Below are 13,934 nucleotides of genomic sequence, written 5' to 3'. Positions count from 1 at the left end.
ATATATTTATTTATATAGAACGTTATCCCGTCCATTCAAATTTTAAACAGATTACTTATTCAAATTGAATTTACCGATTTATTATTAATCTGTTCTGATAATGTTATCAGCTTTCAGTAAAAACAAATAGGTCCACTTTTTTTTATGCTGCTTTCTAAATATGTTATCATCAAGGCCCGGATTTTTATGCAATTGCATATTTTATTTGCGCGAATTTTTAAACTTTAAAACTAGCCCATTGAATTTTAAGATTTTCCGGCTGTTTGTGAAATAATAACTTATCAAACCTAGGCAGTGATTCTAAAAATTTAAAGGTTTAAGATACTAGTCTTTACAAAATATCCATGGTCCACCAATGACACCTTGGGATAAAGATACAGACAACAATTAATAAAATCAGTTTGAAAACTACTGTAAGAAAGAGCGCTCTCTGGTAAAGTGTGTATCGAGTCTCCTGTTAAAAAAAATACAAGTAGATTGATTTCAGAATTGAGAACGAGGACGAATGAAGGTGTTTTTGTTACCAATATATGAATCTTTCCATTGAATGTGTGTTTTTATTACTATATTATACTCTGTAATTGTATTATAAAGGAAAACTGAACTATATTATAATGGAAAAGCAAATTCTTAACTTCTGAAAATTGGCTCTTATACGGCCACCAAATTTTAAATTAAAATGTAACGTTGAGAGTCACCGACGTAGATATGACAACGTTAATGACGATGTTATGCAAAAGAGACAATTAAGAGAGATAATAGAACATTGATAAACATAAGGATGTTGACAAGACAAGACATTAGTTTCAACTTCATGGAGTCCTTGAATGTGTTGGTAAAGAGTAATTATTAAAGCGATAAGAGGTATGATTCATTTGATCATTCCCCAAGGAAAAGTAGGTGATAGTTCGATTCTCCTTACACCTTCGATAATTCACTGCTCGGCGTATTTCAATTATTGCTCGCAGTAGAATAAACTGAATAACTAAATATTTCTTTAATCGTGTGACCTTAAAACTTTTTTTTTTAAATTTAGAAACAATACTGCATATACATAAACATTCAATGTTTTCGTCGCGTAGCGATGAATGTCCTTTTTTCCACGTTAAATATATATCGATTTTTTCTTTCTGATAAATAACCAGGATTTTAGTAAAGTTGCCCAATATTTTTTTTTTTTTTAAGAAACACCAAATCATATTCATCTATAGCGTCGTCTCAAACCCCTAAGTTACCATTTTAAAAAAAAAAAAATTGAAATTTTGAACTTGATTTATTTGGAAGATTTTTAAAGAAAAATTTTTCAAACAATTAAGTTTATATTCCCGAATCTAATTTGTTTAATTAGCGACAGTTTATGCTATTTGGTGTAGTTTACAGGGTCCTGAATCAGTTATATTTTGATCATTTTTCAAAAGAAATCATAGGCGTAATTCATGTAAGGCGAAAATCTTGAATAAAAAAAAATTATTTTTCGTTTTTTCGAAAATTCATATTTAAGGGTTTCTTGAGGTTTCAACTTCGTTTCACTCACAAATAAATTTGTATGCACTTTGATAGGTCTGTTGGTCCGAATTGTTTCAATGTCGTACTCAAATTGAAACATATTGGGATTAGTATATAAAATTGTTGATATTTCATGATTAATATATATTTCAATATAATAGATGAACAAATTATCCAAAATAAGAAAAGAAAATCAACCAAAGTGGACCAGTATTAATAATAATACAGTAATGGGTCGCCTGTGGCTCAGAGGTTAAGATAGAGTCATACCAATTTGATGTTTAACCGACACCGGTTAGAATACGGTCTGGGGCGTTGACTTTTATCATTGAGTGGCGGTCCCACAAAATGAAAAACTTTTACACCCAACCATGGTTAGACAAACCATAATACAAAAACAAAAACAATGCTAGAGTGGATTTTGTTTCTATTTTTATTTTCAAAGCTTTTACCATAGTAACCTATTCTCTTTTTATCACTTAATCTATATATCTATTAGGTGAAGGGAATGGTTTGAATGTTTTATCCACAACGAGAAACCCTCTAAATAAAGGACTGAGGCAACGAAAATTACCAGAAAATGATTTTTTATTATAATTAAGTAATAACTCATTTGATGCATTCACATTTTTTTTTCTTGTTCCACAAAATAAAACATAATTCAGTAGATAAGAATTTAGGAATCTATACCGAACATTGGCAGAAAATAATAAAATATGGTTTCGGAAATAACACCATTTTTTAAGTAACTGAATCAACAAAGAAAAATTGGTTGGAATCTGTTATCCCTTTACCATGTCAGTGTTTTTTTTTATTACCACATATTACGGGCAATGTATCTTCGTGTAATTTTTTTTTGATAGTTCAGAAATATTCGCTGCTCTATAAGAAATATTCCGACCATTTAAACTTCCAAATTTAGAACTGTCTCTTCACATTCTGTATATGTGAAATGCTTTTTAATAACTTCATTTGGTAATACTATAACGATAACTGGCAATTAAAAAACGCACATTCCAGGTTCAAAGAAAGACTGAATACCAGATTTTATCAAAGACAATTATGAGTTACATATTCCTCTCTAAAAAAAATTGAAGAATTTGTAGTACATAAGACTAGTGGAATTATCGAAAACATGGTTTATCGAATAGTATTGTAATGTACTAAAAAATAAATAAAACAGTAATGACAACTGCCCTATATCATTTATTTTATTTATCATATATTTCACTATTAGATATACAAAGAGCCTTGGGCATTGTAGTAAAATGAACAAAATTACCAATTAAGCTTATAAAACATTAGAAGAAAAAATGTGATATATTCCTTTTCGTATATATTGGATTAATTTATACTCCCAAATCATAATAATAAATTATACTTAAATGTTCAATTTTAAATAAATACAACAATTAATATTAAACTTTCAATCTATATTCATCTCAAATCTAGCAATGAGACATTGCCATGTCTGCTAGTAACTTATAAAACGGGCATGGTACGAAGCGCAGGGTTTTTATCAATTCATATATCAATAATAATTCAGAAGTATGAAGAGAATAAGAACTAATATGGTAAGGGAACACGCATAGTAAGAGAAAGCGAAAAGATAATTATCACTGGAAGAAATTACCCAAAGAATGAAGTTTTTTTTTACTTAAAAAATGCTTGAAAGTAAACAGTATTGTTCCGTGAAAGCACACCACTGTGAGAATTCACGAAAATTACATTATCACAGATACACTTCTTGTTAAGATATCCATCTCAACTCTCTCATAACGAGTAGACCGAGAAATGAATACTAATCGAGAGAGAGAGAGAGAGAGAAAAGGAATACAACGGATTATATGGGATGTATGATGAAAGCTGAGATTGTCTGAAGATGTTCTGTTACAGGCAGAGGTCGCCTATGAAGTAACTACATTAGAACAAGAGCCCGAGGGGGGAAAAAGTCAGTTATTTCACCTCAATTTTTGATTACTTTAATGAAAACTATGTATAGTTACTAGTCAAAATTTGATGAGTCTGCCAAGTATACGTAGGGGGAATAAAAAAGGCGGCTTCTTAAAAACGTTAAAAGTAATTCATTTTTCATTCGGAGCTCTATATCTCAAAAAGTAAGAACAACACGAGAAAACCTAAGAGAACGTCATTTAAAGTAGAGTAAATTTCATAAACTGTAAGCCCTAATAGAGCTATTTACCATCAATAGTTCTCGAGATATAGCTTTTTAAAAAGCAATATTTCATAAAAATCAGATCAGTAGTTAGTGAATTTATTTGAAAAATCAATGTTTTTTAAGGTTTTGAAACAGCCGCCATTTTGTATTCCTCCTACCTATACTTGACAGACTCAGTTTTGACAAGTAATTATACATAATTTTCATTAAAGTAATCAAAAATTGAGGTGAAATAACTGCCTTTTCTTCTTCGCGGCCCTTGTACTAATAAGGCCGAGGTTTTTGAGGCAGGTTTAGGAGACAAACCTGGAAGACGGGGTTCAGTTTGCTTCATGGTGCTATGACCAAATGCAACAAACAGTAAAAAAAGACGAGATGTAAAATGATAACATTTAAAAAAATAATAATAATAACTTATTTTGTAATTATTTATATACTTAAGTTTATTTTAAATGTGCACACACTATTTTATCATTATTATTATCTCTTTTATTTAATATTTATCTTATTTTTATTATTATTAATTTTTTTTTCTTTTATATGGTATGACTGCATATGTACACTCTAAATACACATTTCGCTAGAGTACAAAAGATTATATTAATTATTTCAATAAAATATTTTCAAAAAGTAAGTATGAAAAAGATAACTGTAAACTAAAGGATGACGCATTGAAGTACCAGGAGAAAGCTGCGAAACTTAGCAATAGGCTGATAGCTTATCGAAGAAGAGGAAGTGATTATAGTGTAGGGAAAGGAATGAAGTGTTCCTTTAAAAATTGAAAGATTATTTATTCTTCGTTTTTTCAATCCTAAAAAAAAATAAAGAAAAAATGGTAATGTTTCATTAAAAGCCGAAGTTTCAGCCCAATTCACTTCATAAAAATTACAAGATAGAAAAAGTTTACATGAATACACAGGGTATATATATCTCTTCGCCCTAATCTCAATTGATTTATAAAATTTTGATTTAATTTTCACAGGGTCATAGTAGCAAAATGGGATCTATCTTTTACGGATGTTTTTGATTTTCCAACTCATGAATTCCAAATCGAATGGGATATATTTTATGATGTTTCCTCTAAGAAAACCAAATTTTAAAACGTCTTTCTGTCGGCGGATATTTCTATCGAACGATTCCTATACTAATTCACAACACCTTTTTTCGAATAAATTATCATTTGATGACTCCAGCGATAGCCTATAGCACAATAAAACTATCTTAGAAATAAAACCTAGAAAATACGGAGACATTAACAAAACAATAAGTTTGAGAACCTTACATGAGGCCATTTTTTTCAGATTCAAAACTTATTTTCATTGTTTTGAACTTAGTAAACATAAACAACTAGAAATCGCAACAGCATAAATAAAAAAAAAGTAATTTTCCAAAGAAGACTTTAATCATACTAACATTATAATAATATATAAATAATATAAGTGTAGACATTTTCATAGAGTATATTTATGCTATTTTTTAACTCCTCTATTAAGAAATACTATTATTCAGTAGTTTAATCTGTTTAGTTTCTCTCATAGCACAATTTTCCACGATTATTCTTGTATTTTTATTTTTAAATCTAATATATCTATTTTTTATTTTATATCTTGCTGTTTGACGAAACCAAAAGAGTTTTACAACAGGACATGTTTGAGATCAGTACAGATCTGTAAAATATATTATTGAACGATCGTAATACTCTATTTTATATTTATATCGTAGTAAAATATGAATAATTAACCCATTTTACTTATGCTGTATGAAACCGTTTTCTTTGCTTCTTTATTTTGTATTTAATTATAAATATATATATAAGTTTCTTGTAATAATTATTAATAACGATGAGAATGCCTCGTACCATACCGCCCCTGTTAGAGGGTTCATTGAAATGTTCTCACAAACGCAGTTTTCGTGAGGTGGGAATGGGGCGCTTTGTCTCCCATGGTAGGTAGTCAGAGGTGAACGACACATTATCGTCACTCAGTGTCATTAATGTCCTAGCTTCTAGGAACCTAGTTAAACAATGGCGGGAGCATCCTTCTCATGTTTTGGCCTCTGGAGCACGTAAAATCAAGAATGCTTTATTAAGCTTAGAACGCTTTGTAGCGAGCTATAAAATGACGTAAAAAATACTAAACAGGTACTGAAATGCAAAACATTGTCCCAACGTAACAGAACGGAACCAAATTAAAATTCAGGAAAATGAAAAATTAACAATATTATTCTTTTGAATCATATGATTCTATGATTCATAATTCTATCATATAATTCATTAAAAAATAATGATGGGATATATTTAAAAAAATATATAATTTTAAGGTAGGGCTCAAGTTCAGAGATCGTAGCAACTGAGTTCAAAGTAAATTAACAAAGAGAATCCTGTTTCAAGATGGTATACAGGTTTCATTGCTCAGCTTGAACAACAATTGAATTTCACATCTTTAAGTATGTAAAATTTTTATAATAGAGAAAGAAAGAGTTTATTCAAAAACGTTGTTGTAACTGTTTGGGGTTGCTACATACACAGAATACCTATACTTATACCTAATCAGAGTATTGTGTATCAATTAATGCACAATACAGAAAATTAAAAATATATGATAGTAATACATGATTTTTGTATTGTTTGATGAACTACTGTAACTCTAATTGTGGGACCACAATTACAATTGTGTAGTATTTGTAACTACATATTGTAGTTAAAAACACTTAAAACCAAAACGGAAAAAAATTGTTTTACAATGGCTTCAAAACATAAAATTGATATTCAGTTTAAGTTTGAGTACCGGCATATAGATTTATTGACATATCATGGTTTATTTATTTCCTTTCGAGGATTTTAACAATCAATTTTGTGATTTTATAATAATTTTAAAATTTTGAAACATCACTTTCTGGATAGTAATGAATATAAATGGTTTTGAACTGAGTAAGGTTTGGAGATTTCTTCTTATCTCAGAAAAAAATAACAATATACACGTTGAGACTCTTAAGAAAACCGTTGTAGTTTCCCAGTAAAGTATTTTGTGAAATATATCTTTTAATTGCATACAAAAACATTTCTGAATTAAAATGATATTTTTCCAACTAAGCAGAACTACTTTTGACCTAACAAATCATGAATCATAAAAAATAATAATAATTTACATAGACTTTCACCCTTTTAGATTGGCTACAGCCCTGGTGGGTCTCTCCTATCATATTGCTGCTCTGAATAGTGAAATATCTGACAAAAACAATTTTTTGATTTTATTTAGAATTGAACGTATTTTAAAGTTAGTACCGTAGACTGCGGTTACTTTCTTATCCGCGGTCGTCCTAGTGATTTTCCTTTCAATTTTTTTTTTTTTACTTTAAAATTACGTAGGAGTAAAATGACATAAAAAATACTAAACAGATACTAAAGTTAAAAACATTGTCCTAATGTAACAGAACGGAACCAAATAAAATTCAAATGAAAAATTTACAATATTATCCATATATCATCCATATCCGAGCAGACTATAAAAAAAATATATATAAAAAAAAATCATCAGCATCAAAAATCATCATTCAGCACCTTTTCATTCATCAAAAGATGTTTTAGAAGCATGCTTATGGGTTCATTCTCTGTTATGATGATAAGAGTTGTTACAAATGAACACGATAAATAGGGTAAAATCTATGAAACGGTTCAAACAAAAAATAAAAAAAAAAATTTTTTTTTGTGTTAAATGTGCTACTATTCAAGCAATAGTTCTCATCTATCACTCACACAACTTGAGACGTTTTGTTAAAGAAAAGAAACGTACTCTCTCGACTGCAGAAAAATGACATGAGTGTTGAAGCTCATGATATTCTGGACAAAATATATCACTTGACATTCTGTTAACAGCATTTTTTAAATTTAATTTATTAATTGGTATTTGCAACTGTATTAAATAAATACAATAAGTAAATGTGAGGTGAGTTATATCAATAACATTGGTAGAACTCCAATTTAAACAGCATTAAATATTTTAAATTAATTCAGATTTCCTTTCTTATTTCTTGCATTAATCGTATTCATATGAATATTTAAATGCATTATAATCTATAATAAAAAAAAATTGTAATTTAGTATATTCTGTTAATATTAAACTGACACTAATAAGCATTGTTATTTACTGTTTTAACATTTAACACGCGTGTTACAACCAGTTGATATATACAGGGAATGATCGTTGACATTTGAAAATGAACTACTTTTGGTTCCACACTTTATTTATAGAGTAGGTGATATAATAAAAATCTGGTACCAGACCAGACCGTGGACCAATTAACATACAGTTACATGGAACCGGTTCCAGTGTAGTGTCATAACAGTACGAAGCGGCCGGCTGTATTGAAGTTCTTTTGTACCAGCTATAGTCTATACTAGTTTCGCCCTAACAAAAAAATAATAAGATTTTTTGAGATATATATAATTAACATATATTACGATATTATTATACTAATAAATGAGGGCAAAATGTAATCAAGATGATTTGACAATCAGTCGCAATTGGCATCTATTTCTCTTAAATTAAATGATTTTTCACGGAGAAATCTCATCCATCAAAAGATGTGTTACAAACATTCTCTGTAATGATAATAGATATAGCTGACAATTAACTATTTTTGTTAGATGTTGGAAATTAAAGGTATATTTATACATAAGTATACTTCTACTAACGTATAAGTGGAAATGTTCAAAAAATATTACAATGCAAAAAGGTTAAATAATATCTTTTTTTTTTCAAAAAAAAAAAAATAATATATCGGGGCTTCAACATCTCTTTGATAAGGCCCCTTACCTCCGGATTCCTTCTTTAGTAATAGGACCATTTAGAATGGACATTTCACAACTAATAAATAAAAATTACAGGTAACCCTTAAAATACCAAAGGTAGTAAAAGGTAATAAATAAAGGGTATTACCCAATACGATTTATTCCTTTTTCACATAACAAAGCATTCACTAATTAATTGTTTTTTTTGTTTTAGAGGGATCAGAAAAAAAAAAAATCTCTTTGATAAGGAAGTTTCCACAAAGAAACAATGAATTGGTTCACCCGTTTACTTTGAACAGCCCTGATGAAGCCCTGCAAAGTGGGGCGAAACATCGGAAAATAAATAGTTGTAAACTATTTTTGTTTCTCCTTTGACCGCAACCCTGACCATCTTCCTATACAGGAAAATAAATAGTTGTAAACTATTTTTGTTTCTCCTTTGACCGCAACCCTGACCATCTTCCTATATATATAAAAAAAAGTAGTTTAAATATTTTAGTTAGAATAAGTAAACATTTAGAATTTGGTTTGTTCTAAACTATTAGACACTAAAATGTACAAAGTACAAATTAAGATCAATGGAAACAATACTTACAATTGTTTTATAACTCATGTTATTCTACACAACTAATAACTGTAATAACAACTAGTACCTCTCACAAGGTTTGCAATAATATTGACTCCAGAGTGAAATGGTTTTTTCAGGTTCTAACTCTATTTTCTTATAGGCAGACATTCGGTTTTACATTTTAAACATTTACTGTTGGTTTTTTTGATTATGTGTATGAGATTGGAGGAATATGAGTTTACATTTTTACATCCAGTTGATTGTTAAAAACACGATTCTTATATTCTTCTATGGCGATCTTTAGATTTGTTTTTCTTTTAGTGTATGATTTTAGGTGTATCAAATTTGTTAAAATATCTACCTATACAAATTAAAATAAATACATATATGAAAATAAAATTTTATATTACTGAAATTCTATATTATTATAATTTTTAAAGTTATATCTGATATACATATGAGTTTTCGCGTTTTTTTTTTTTTTTTTCAATTCTTAATATTTATTTTTAGAAAATTTTCTGGGGAGGACCAGACATATTTTACAAGGAACCGAGCGTTAGTGGAGACACAATATGAATTGAAGTGCTTAGGTTTAACGTTAGGACCTGAAAATTTTTTGAGAAATTGTATCTTAAGAAATGCACACACTTCCACGTAAAAAGGTCAAAAAACATATTTTTTCCTAAGAAAAAAATATATCGGTGCTTTAACATCGCTCAGAAAGATACAGCCGCTGTCGTAAGAATACATAAAAAATTAGTTTTGGTTATACGGAAACAATAATTTTCTATATAAGCAGAAAGGACACCACCATCAGCCGCGATGACCTCGCTGCATAAACGAAATCTTCGAAAAAAAATCATTCATCCGAAATTTTCTTGCAGGAATAATACTAATGTTTCCCCAAGAATAATACAATGCAAATTACAAACTTCTACATTAAATTTTAGGTCATTAGAATACTTAAACTAATTAGAGCCATTAAAAGTTGGTTTTCGATATATAAACTATTAAAAAAAATTTCCGGGAATCACTCAGGATCACAAAGTCGGTACTCATGATTGGGGGAAATTAGTGGTCGAGCATTATTTTGACTAAATTACTTTCTTACAAAACCGTTGGCCTAGTAACAGGAGTACCTCACAAAATACCCAGATTCTTTTTGGGTTATTACTTTGTAGCGGTACAAAATTATTATTTATAAATATAGATATATTTTTTTCTCCGTAGGTTTTTTGTTTAAATTTTTCCTACTGTATTATTCACTTAATATTTTGTGAAGATTCATAAGTTAGATATAATTTTTATTATATGTAATCGAATATTGATTAATTTCTAGGATGGGTATCCATAATCATGCGATTTGATATTTTAATTTTTTTTTTTGATACTTATGTATTTTATCAACTGAGAATGATTACACAAAGAAGTAAAAGTAGTAGGGGTATTTATGATATTGTGTTAAATGTAAAATGTTATAAGTATAGCATTGTGAGCAGCCCTATTTAAAGTCATGTTAAATGATAAATGCATAAGAGCTCCTAGCGGATTTTCTGAGCAACTTGTTTAGTAACCTTTCCTTCCATAACTTCATGTTACTGTTTACTTCTAATTTTTTTTTACAGTAATTTATAACATGCCTAAAATAAGTGAAAAGTAGAAGTGTAAATGCTTAGCTACCGATTGTATTTTTTAAAAAGTTCAAAACACAAGACAAAAGAAACAAAACAAAACACAAACTACGAGTAACTTTTTTTTTGATACTTATGTATTTTATTAACTGATGAATGAGATCGCGAATATAACAATAAATGTAAGTTAGTTTTATGAATATAAAAAGCTAATGAACAGTTTAAAAGGTATATTATTCGAACATAAAAAGGACAAAAAAATCAGAAGTGGGATAATATCGCATGGAGTAAGAGCTGTTGACCTTTCAGGCACCGGTTGATTCCGAGATGGTAAGACAGAAAAAAGTCGTACTAGTTTCCACTATCTGTCCGTTAGAGCGTGAAAACATTTTTTTAATGTTACTGTACAAATAATAGCTGCAGGTTTTTCACATTTACCATCTTAATTAATGTATTCGATCACTTACAACACCTACTTGTCAATGACCTACACCAAAGTATGTGTGACCTAATTTGTCACACATACTTTGGAGTGTGTAGAAGTGTTAAATATGTCATAAAATCAGAATAAAACATTTTTTTCATTTTCTTTAATTCTGACCTTTTCAAAGGCGCAAATGATGATAAGCAGGATGATTTGATACTAGAAGATTATCAGAAACTGTATGCTTGAAATATGTGGAATGTAGACAAACATGTGGCAACAAAATTCAAAATTTAACTTAAAGTCCAATTAATTCAAGTCTTGATGTATTGAGATTGATTTTATGTTAAAAGTTTTATCATGCTATTCTATTTATGAAGATTAAATTCATATTTAAAGTAAAATTATATCATTGCAATAAAAAATTGACCAAGCTTATATATTAATTGATTAGTTTGATATATGGTCAAAAGAATGAATGACCATTCTTCATTATTGTCAATTTTCTCAATGACAATATATAACAAAATATAAAATAATGATGAATGTGTAAACTAATTAAAACATTGAATAAAATAAGGTATAAAGTAAATTTGATATATGATTTAAAACAAATATAGGTATACTTTTAAAATTAAAATAAATATATTTTTTCAGAGAGACAATCCTGATAAATATTGTATAATTTAATTACATTACATATTACTTATGAAATCAAATGTTAAAATTACTTTAATATATATAAAAACGAAACAATCCTTTCCTTGTTAACAACAAACATTCTCAGATTATAAAATCGCTATGATCAGGTGGAAGCATACTGACAGCCATCAACTTGAAAGGATCTATTGAAAATGACAAAGAAAGACTCGAAGCTTGAAAACGGCCAACGAAGGATGACGGACAACAGATGATGAGTAACAGACCAAAGAATAGGCCAAGGAATAGCGAGCAAAGGGTAGATGATAAGGAGCAAAAAGGACAACGGGTCAAAGAAAATAAAGGAACCTCTTGCACTCACCGTGAATTTTTGACTCAGCATTTTTAGGCAAAATATCCTCTCAGGTAAACGATATTCTCAAACAATGCTTCCTAATCCGCACTAAATAAACCTCTCGTACGTCTGAAAATAGGATGGCATTGGGACCTGCATACAGGAATAAATGCTACTTTCAAAACAAATTATTGTGTTGATCACACAGAAATTTTAATCGTTGTCTCTTTGTTAAAGATATTAATCGCAATAGCAATTTTTTAAAAAAGAAGTAAAAGATTCAGTGCGCCTAAATTATCGCTCATGGTGCTGTTCTTGATTGAGATTTCTTTCCCAAAGGGCTTTTGTCTTTACCAGTTTACCAATTATATTTATAATATATTGTTAACATTGAAAATATATATTATAATAAGGGGTGGTATTCGGTAATATAATAGTACATAAACTACATAAAGGAACAAAGTATTTATTTACATTTAGTACATGATTTATAAAATGATTGAATGATCCAGATAAGTATGGTTTCCCAAAAAATATTAATTACATTGTAAATTATTATCTAATACATATCTTGAAATAGCTGATTGGATGGTGAACACTATGGGAGTTGTTGACTTCTCAGCCGTGGAGTTTCATTTCTGAAGAGCCCGTCTTTCTTTCTCTAAGTCCTTCTCGCTTAGTCTCCTTACTTCTGTCCTCGCTTTTAAGTCCTGCTCCCTTCCCTTTCTTCGCGTTACCCTTTTGGTAGCTATTTCCTCAGTGAAGCTGGTAGCTATTCCTTCACGCCCAAGAAGAATAAGTTACCAGGGGCTACAAGTATTTGGCATAAGTGTTGTGTATAAAGTATATTTGACTTCCTTGTCGATACCTAGCTAATGGATTTTGTCTCTTTAACATCTTGTACCCATTATTCCGCTGGGAAAGGCGTCCCTGTGTTGTCAGGTGTCCTTCGCGTGACAGGTATCGGTAGAGATGTTGCTAAGTGGCAAAGACTTTTATAATATCGAGAGGGTAATATATATCAATGTGTACATGACTAGATACATCTAAAAGGATGAAAGAATCATATACTAATTTTAAAGGATTTTCAGATGATAATTTTTAAAACTGAATTAGATGTAGGTATAACCAAACTTGAAAGTAAATAATTATGGGGAAAGTGAGGCGTATGCCACCTACTTTTATGGTGCAAGGGCTTACCATTTTAATAGATTTTTTCCTTATTGTAGGTTCTAATACTAATTAATAATATTTTGGTATCTTCTAAGAAGCAGGATTAAAAAGATAGATTTGTTTGGTAACTAAATCATTCATAAAACATAATATACCATAATAAATAACTCAAATACTATCCAATTATAGTCTCAAAACTTTATTTCTTTTATTCGTCCAACGTTTCGGCCAATCCGGCCATCTTCAGGGACATCTCATTACCACTTTGCAAACATATAATTTAAAAACTCTAAAACTTCATTCAGGCTATTCTGCCAAGGTCAAAACATTTATATCTAATTAGTTAATTATCCATTAAAAAAACAGTCAAAAATTATTTCTCTGCAAACACTATTAATAAACGCTATAAAAAGTTTATTAATAGTGTTTGCAGAGAAATAATTTTTGACTGTTTTTTTAATGGATAATTAACTAATTAGATATAAATGTTTTGACCTGGGCAGAATAGCCTGAATGAAGTTTTAGAGTTTTTAAATTATATGTTTGCAAAGTGGTAATGAGATGTCCCTGAAGATGGCCGGATTGGCCGAAACGTTGGACGAATAAAAGAAATAAAGTTTTGAGACTATAATTGGATAGTATTTGAGTTATTTATTAAAGAATTACCAGT

At 29.3% G+C, this 13,934-nt stretch overlaps 1 protein-coding gene and 1 long non-coding RNA gene across 4 annotated transcripts in view; one reads left to right on the top strand and one right to left on the bottom strand.

Annotated features, from left to right (window-relative positions):
- Window positions 1-8,831, top strand: part of LOC106691698 (uncharacterized) — a 34,053-nt gene extending 25,222 nt beyond the window's left edge. The window contains exon 2 of the long non-coding RNA XR_001344837.2: window positions 8,689-8,831. This is a non-coding gene — a long non-coding RNA (uncharacterized lncRNA). The remainder of the gene's footprint in view (window positions 1-8,688) is intronic.
- The window catches only part of qua (villin like protein quail), a 130,322-nt gene that overhangs the window by 40,027 nt on the left and 76,361 nt on the right, over window positions 1-13,934 (bottom strand). The gene's annotated exons all lie outside the window — the stretch shown is intronic.

This window comes from Halyomorpha halys, unplaced genomic scaffold (assembly GCF_000696795.3).
Source record: "Halyomorpha halys isolate HHAL.00 unplaced genomic scaffold, Hhal_1.1 Scaffold52.1, whole genome shotgun sequence".
Classification (NCBI taxonomy): domain Eukaryota; kingdom Metazoa; phylum Arthropoda; class Insecta; order Hemiptera; family Pentatomidae; genus Halyomorpha; species Halyomorpha halys.
Note: the sequence above shows the minus strand (reverse complement) of the source record. Positions and strands in the feature narration are given on the sequence as shown.